Here is a 10,877-nt window from a genome sequence, read left to right on the forward strand (position 1 = left end):
TAATGCTACACTGTGACACATACATACATACTGGCTGGTTGTAATGCTACACTGTGACACATACATACATACATACATACATACATACATACTGGCTGGTTGTAATGCTACACTGTGACACATACATACATACATACATACATACATACTGGCTGGTTGTAATGCTACACTGTGACATACATACATACTGGCTGGTTGTAATGCTACACTGTGACACATACATACATACATACATACATACTGGCTGGTTGTAATGCTACACTGTGACACATACATACATACATACATACATACATACATACATACATACATACATACATACATACATACATACATACATACATACTGGCTGGTTGTAATGCTACACTGTGACACATACATACATACTGGCTGGTTGTAATGCTACACTGTGACACATACATACATACATACATACATACATACTGGCTGGTTGTAATGCTACACTGTGACACATACATACATACATACATACATACATACTGGCTGGTTGTAATGCTACACTGTGACATACATACATACTGGCTGGTTGTAATGCTACACTGTGACACATACATACATACATACATACATACTGGCTGGTTGTAATGCTACACTGTGACACATACATACATACATACATACATACATACATACATACATACATACATACATACATACATACATACATACATACATACTGGCTGGTTGTAATGCTACACTGTGACATACATACATACTGGCTGGTTGTAATGCTACACTGTGACACATGCATACATACATACATACATACTGGCTGGTTGTAATGCTACACTGTGACACATGCATACATACATACATACATACTGGCTGGTTGTAATGCTACACTGTGACATACATACATACTGGCTGGTTGTAATGCTACACTGTGACATACATACATACATACTGGCTGGTTGTAATGCTACACTGTGACACATACATACATACATACATACATACTGGCTGGTTGTAATGCTACACTGTGACATACATACATACATACATACATACATACATACATACATACATACATACATACATACATACATACATACATACATACATACATACATACATACTGGCTGGTTGTAATGCTACACTGTGACATACATACATACATACATACTGGCTGGTTGTAATGCTACACTGTGACACATACATACATACATACATACATACATACATACTGGCTGGTTGTAATGCTACACTGTGACATACATACATACATACAGCTACACTACATACATACATACATACATACATACATACATACATACATACATACATACATACATACATACATACATACTGGCTGGTTGTAATGCTACACTGTGACATACATACATACTGGCTGGTTGTAATGCTACACTGTGACATACATGCATGCATGCATGCATACTGGCTGGTTGTAATGCTACACTGTGACATACATACATACATACATACGGAGGGTACATGCTACACGTACATACATACATACATACATACTGGCTGGTTGTACATGCTACACTGTGACATACATACATACATACATACATACATACATACATACATACATACTGGCTGGTTGTAATGCTACACTGTGACATACATACATACATACATACATACATACATACATACATACATACATACATACATACATACATACATACATACTGGCTGGTTGTAATGCTACACTGTGACACATACATACATACTGGCTGGTTGTAATGCTACACTGTGCACACATACATACATACATACATACATACATACATACATACATACATACATACATACATACATACTGGCTGGTTGTAATGCTACACTGTGACATACATACATACTGGCTGGTTGTAATGCTACACTGTGACATACATACATACTGGCTGGTTGTAATGCTACACTGTGCACACATCACATACATACACTACACTCACATACATACATACATACATACATACATACATACATACTGGCTGGTTGTAATGCTACACTGTGACATCACATCACATACTGGCTGGTTGTAATGCTACACTGTGACATACATACATACATACTGGCTGGTTGTAATGCTACACTGTGACACATCATACATCACATACACACATACATACATACATACATACATACATGCTGGTTGTAATGCTACACTGTGACATACATACATGCTGGCTGGCTGGTTGTAATGCTACACTGTGACATACATGCATGCATGCATACTGGCTGGTTGTAATGCTACACTGTGACATACATGCATACATACATACATACTGGCTGGTTGTAATGCTACACTGTGACATACATACATACATACATACATGCATACATGCATACTGGCTGGTTGTAATGCTACACTGTGACATACATACATACATACATGCATGCATGCATACATACATACATACATACATACATACATACATACATACATACATACATACATACATACATACATACATACTGGCTGGTTGTAATGCTACACTGTGACACATACATACATACTGGCTGGTTGTAATGCTACACTGTGACACATACATACATACATACATACATACATACATACATACATACATACATACATACATACATACTGGCTGGTTGTAATGCTACACTGTGACATACATACATACTGGCTGGTTGTAATGCTACACTGTGACATACATACATACATACATACATACATACATACTGGCTGGTTGTAATGCTACACTGTGACACATACATACATACTGGCTGGTTGTAATGCTACACTGTGACACATACATACATACATACATACATACATACATACTGGCTGGTTGTAATGCTACACTGTGACACATACATACATACTGGCTGGTTGTAATGCTACACTGTGACACACATACATACATACATACATACATACATACATACATACATACATACTGGCTGGTTGTAATGCTACACTGTGACATACATACATACTGGCTGGTTGTAATGCTACACTGTGACATACATACATACATACATACATACATACATACATACTGGCTGGTTGTAATGCTACACTGTGACACATACATACATACTGGCTGGTTGTAATGCTACACTGTGCACACATACCATACTATACATACATACATACATACTGGCTGGTTGTAATGCTACACTGTGACATACATACATACTGGCTGGTTGTAATGCTACACTGTGACATACATACATACATACTGGCTGGTTGTAATGCTACACTGTGACATACATACATACATACTGGCTGGTTGTAATGCTACACTGTGACATACATACATACATGCATACATGCATACATGCATGCATACTGGCTGGTTGTAATGCTACACTGTACATACATACATACATACATACATACATACATACATACATACATACATACATACATACATACATACATACATACATACATACATACATACATACTGGCTGGTTGTAATGCTACACTGTGATACATACATACATACATACATACATACTGGCTGGTTGTAATGCTACACTGTGACACATACATACATACATACATACATACATACATACTGGCTGGTTGTACATACATACATACATACATACATACATACATACATACATACATACATACATACATACTGGCTGGTTGTAATGCTACACTGTGACATACATACATACTGGCTGGTTGTAATGCTACACTGTGACTACATACATACATACATACTGGCTGGTTGTAATGCTACACTGTGACATACATACATACTGGCTGGTTGTAATGCTACACTGTGACATACATACATACATACTGGCTGGTTGTAATGCTACACTGTGACACATACATACATACATACATACATACATACATACATACATACATACATACATACATACATACATACATACATACATACATACTGGCTGGTTGTAATGCTACACTGTGACACATACATACATACATACTGGCTGGTTGTAATGCTACACTGTGACATACATACATACATACATACATACATACTGGCTGGTTGTAATGCTACACTGTGACACATACATACATACATACATACATACATACTGGCTGGTTGTAATGCTACACTGTGACATACATACATACATCACATACATACATGCATACATGCATACTGGCTGGTTGTAATGCTACACTGTGACACATACATACATACATACATACATACATACATACATACATACATACATACATACATACATACATACATACATACATACATACATACATACATACATACATACATACTGGCTGGTTGTAATGCTACACTGTGACACATACATACATACATACATACATACATACATACATACATACATACATACATACATACATACATACATACTGGCTGGTTGTAATGCTACACTGTGACACATACATACATACATACATACATACTGGCTGGTTGTAATGCTACACTGTGACATACATACATACATACATACATACATACATACATACATACATACATACATACATACATACATACATACATACATACATACATACATACATACATACATACTGGCTGGTTGTAATGCTACACTGTGACATACATACATACTGGCTGGTTGTAATGCTACACTGTGACACATCATACATACATACATACATACTGGCTGGTTGTAATGCTACACTGTGACACATACATACATACATACATACATACTGGCTGGTTGTAATGCTACACTGTGACATACATGCATACATACATACATACATACATACATACATACATACATACATACATACTGGCTGGTTGTAATGCTACACTGTGACATACATACATGCTGGCTGGCTGGTTGTAATGCTACACTGTGACATACATGCATGCATGCATACTGGCTGGTTGTAATGCTACACTGTGACATACATGCATACATACATACTGGCTGGTTGTAATGCTACACTGTGACATACATACATACATACATACATACATGCATACATACATGCATACTGGCTGGTTGTAATGCTACACTGTGACATACATACATACATACATACATACATACATACATACATACATACATACATACATACATACTGGCTGGTTGTAATGCTACACTGTGACACATACATACATACTGGCTGGTTGTAATGCTACACTGTGACATACATACATACATACATACATACATACATACATACATACATACTGGCTGGTTGTAATGCTACACTGTGACATACATACATACTGGCTGGTTGTAATGCTACACTGTGACACATACATACATACTGGCTGGTTGTAATGCTACACTGTGACACATACATACATACATACATACATACATACATACATACATACATACATACATACTGGCTGGTTGTAATGCTACACTGTGACATACATACATACTGGCTGGTTGTAATGCTACACTGTGACATACATACATACATACATACATACATACATACATACATACATACATACATACATACATACATACATACATACATACATACATACATACATACATACATACTGGCTGGTTGTAATGCTACACTGTGACACATACATACATACTGGCTGGTTGTAATGCTACACTGTGCACATACATACATACATACATACATACATACATACATACATACATACATACATACATACATACATACATACATACTGGCTGGTTGTAATGCTACACTGTGACATACATACATACTGGCTGGGTAATGCTACACTGGCTTACTACATGCTACATACATACATACATACATACATACATACATACATACTGGCTGGTTGTAATGCTACACTGTGACATACATACATACATACATACATACTACATACATACATACATACATACATACATACATACATACATACATACATACATACATACATACATACATACATACTGGCTGGTTGTAATGCTACACTGTGACACATACATACATACTGGCTGGTTGTAATGCTACACTGTGACATACATACATACATACTGGCTGGTTGTAATGCTACACTGTGACATACATACATACATACATGCATACTGGCTGGTTGTAATGCTACACTGTGACATACATACATACATACTACTCATACTACATACATACATACACTACATACATACATACATACATACTGGCTGGTTGTAATGCTACACTGTGACATACATACATACATACATACATACTGGCTGGTTGTAATGCTACACTGTGACATACATACATACATACTGGCTGGTTGTAATGCTACACTGTGACACATACATACTGGCTGGTTGTACATGCTACACTGTGACATACATACATACATACATACATACATACTGGCTGGTTGTAATGCTACACTGTGACATACATACATACTGGCTGGTTGTAATGCTACACTGTGACATACATGCATGCATGCATGCATGCATGCTGGCTGGCTGGCTGGCTGGCTGGTTGTAATGCTACACTGTGACATACATGCATGCATGCATACTGGCTGGTTGTAATGCTACACTGTTACATACATACATACATACATACTGGCTGGTTGTAATGCTACACTGTGACACATACATACATACATGCATGCATACATACATGCATGCATACATGCATACTGGCTGGTTGTAATGCTACACTGTGACACATACATACATACATACATACATACATACATACATACATACATACATACATACATACATACATACATACATACATACATACATACATACATACATACTGGCTGGTTGTAATGCTACACTGTGACACATACATACATACTGGCTGGTTGTAATGCTACACTGTGACACATACATACATACATACATACATACTGGCTGGTTGTAATGCTACACTGTGACATACATACATACATACATACATACATACATAGGCTGGTTGTAATGCTACACTGACATACATACATACATACATACATACATACATACATACATACATACATACATACTGGCTGGTTGTAATGCTACACTGTGACACATACATACATACATACATACATACATACATACATACATACATACATACATACATACATACATACATACATACATACATACATACATACATACATACATACATACTGGCTGGTTGTAATGCTACACTGTGACACATACATACATACATACATACATACATACATACATACATACATACATACATACATACATACATACATACATACTGGCTGGTTGTAATGCTACACTGTGCACAACATACATCACATACTGGCTGGTTGTAATGCTACACTGTGACACATACATACATACATACATACATACATACATACATACATACATACATACATACATACATACATACATACATACATACTGGCTGGTTGTAATGCTACACTGTGACATACATACATACTGGCTGGTTCGTACATGCTACACTGTGACATACATACATACATACTGGCTGGTTGTAATGCTACACTGTGACACATACATACATACATACATACATACATACTGGCTGGTTGTAATGCTACACTGTGACATACATACATACATACATACATACATACATACATACATACATACATACATACATACTGGCTGGTTGTAATGCTACACTGTGACATACATACATACTGGCTGGTTGTAATGCTACACTGTGACATACATGCATGCATGCATGCTGGCTGGCTGGCTGGTTGTAATGCTACACTGTGACATACATGCATGCATGCATACTGGCTGGTTGTAATGCTACACTGTTACATACATACATACATACATACTGGCTGGTTGTAATGCTACACTGTGACATACATACATACATACATACATACATGCATACATACATGCATACTGGCTGGTTGTAATGCTACACTGTGACATACATACATACATACATACATACATACATACATACATACATACATACATACATACATACATACTGGCTGGTTGTAATGCTACACTGTGACACATACATACATACTGGCTGGTTGTAATGCTACACTGTGCCACACATACATACATACATACATACATACATACATACATACATACATACTGGCTGGTTGTAATGCTACACTGTGACATACATACATACTGGCTGGTTGTAATGCTACACTGTGACACATACATACATACTGGCTGGTTGTAATGCTACACTGTGACACATACATACATACATACATACATACATACATACATACTGGCTGGTTGTAATGCTACACTGTGACATACATACATACTGGCTGGTTGTAATGCTACACTGTGACATACATACATACATACATACATACATACATACATACATACATACTGGCTGGTTGTAATGCTACACTGTGACACATACATACATACATACATACTGGCTGGTTGTAATGCTACACTGTGACACATACATACATACATACATACATACATACATACATACATACATACATACATACATACATACATACATACATACATACTGGCTGGTTGTAATGCTACACTGTGACATACATACATACTGGCTGGTTGTAATGCTACACTGTGACACATACATACATACATACATACATACATACATACATACATACATACATACATACATACATACTATTTACATACATACACTGTGACACATACATACATACATACATGGCATGCTTGTACATACATACATACATACATACATACATACATACATACATACATACATACATACATACATACATACATACATACATACATACTGGCTGGTTGTAATGCTACACTGTGACATACATACATACTGGCTGGTTGTAATGCTACACTGTGACATACATACATACATACTGGCTGGTTGTAATGCTACACTGTGACATACATACATACATACATGCATACTGGCTGGTTGTAATGCTACACTGTGACATACATACATACATACATACATACATACATGCATGCATGCATGCATGCATGCATGCATGCTGGCTGGCTGGCTGGTTGTAATGCTACACTGTGACACATACATACATACATACATACTGGCTGGTTGTAATGCTACACTGTGACACATACATACATACATACATACATACTGGCTGGTTGTAATGCTACACTGTGACATACATACATACATACTGGCTGGTTGTAATGCTACACTGTGACACATACATACTGGCTGGTTGTAATGCTACACTGTGACACACATACATACATACATACATACATACTGGCTGGTTGTAATGCTACACTGTGACATACATACATACTGGCTGGTTGTAATGCTACACTGTGACATACATGCATGCATGCATGCATGCATGCATGCTGGCTGGCTGGCTGGCTGGCTGGTTGTAATGCTACACTGTGACATACATCATGCATGCATGCATACTGGCTGGTTGTAATGCTACACTGTTACATACATACATACATACATACTGGCTGGTTGTAATGCTACACTGTGACATACATACATACATACATGCATGCATACATACATGCATGCATACATGCATACTGGCTGGTTGTAATGCTACACTGTGACATACATACATACATACATACATACATACATACATACATACATACATACATACATACATACATACATACATACATACATACATACTGGCTGGTTGTAATGCTACACTGTGACACATACATACATACTGGCTGGTTGTAATGCTACACTGTGACACATACATACATACATACATACATACTGGCTGGTTGTAATGCTACACTGTGACATACATACATACTGGCTGGTTGTAATGCTACACTGTGACACATACATACATACTGGCTGGTTGTAATGCTACACTGTGACACATACATACATACATACATACATACATACATACATACTGGCTGGTTGTAATGCTACACTGTGACATACATACATACTGGCTGGTTGTAATGCTACACTGTGACACATACATACATACTGGCTGGTTGTAATGCTACACTGTGACACATACATACATACATACATACATACATACATACATACATACATACATACACGTGACATACATACATACTGGCTGGTTGTAATGCTACACTGTGACATACATACATACTGGCTGGTTGTAATGCTACACTGTGACATACATACATACATACATACATACATACATACATACTGGCTGGTTGTAATGCTACACTGTGACACATACATACATACATACATACTGGCTGGTTGTAATGCTACACTGTGACACATACATACATACATACATACATACATACATACATACATACATACATACATACATACATACATACATACATACATACATACATACATACATACATACATACATACATACATACTGGCTGGTTGTAATGCTACACTGTGACATACATACATACTGGCTGGTTGTAATGCTACACTGTGACACATACATACATACATACATACATACATACATACATACATACATACATACATACATACATACTGGCTGGTTGTAATGCTACACTGTGACACATACATACATACATACATACATACATACTGGCTGGTTGTAATGCTACACTGTGACATACATACATACTGGCTGGTTGTAATGCTACACTGTGACATACATACATACATACTGGCTGGTTGTAATGCTACACTGTGACATACATACATACATACATGCATACATGCATGCATACTGGCTGGTTGTAATGCTACACTGTGACATACATGCATACATACATACATACATACATACATACATACATACATACATACATACATACATACATACATACATACATCGCTGGCTGGTTGTAATGCTACACTGTGATACATACATACATACATACATACATACATACATACATACATACATACATACATACATACATACATACATGCTGGCTGGTTGTAATGCTACACTGTGACATACATACATACATACATACATACATACATACATACATACATACATACATACATACATACATACATACATACATACATACATACATACATA

The sequence above is a fragment of the Salmo salar genome, chromosome 11 (assembly GCF_965601325.2).
Source record: "Salmo salar chromosome 11, fSalSal1, whole genome shotgun sequence".
In the NCBI taxonomy this organism is placed as follows: Eukaryota; Metazoa; Chordata; class Actinopteri; order Salmoniformes; family Salmonidae; genus Salmo; species Salmo salar.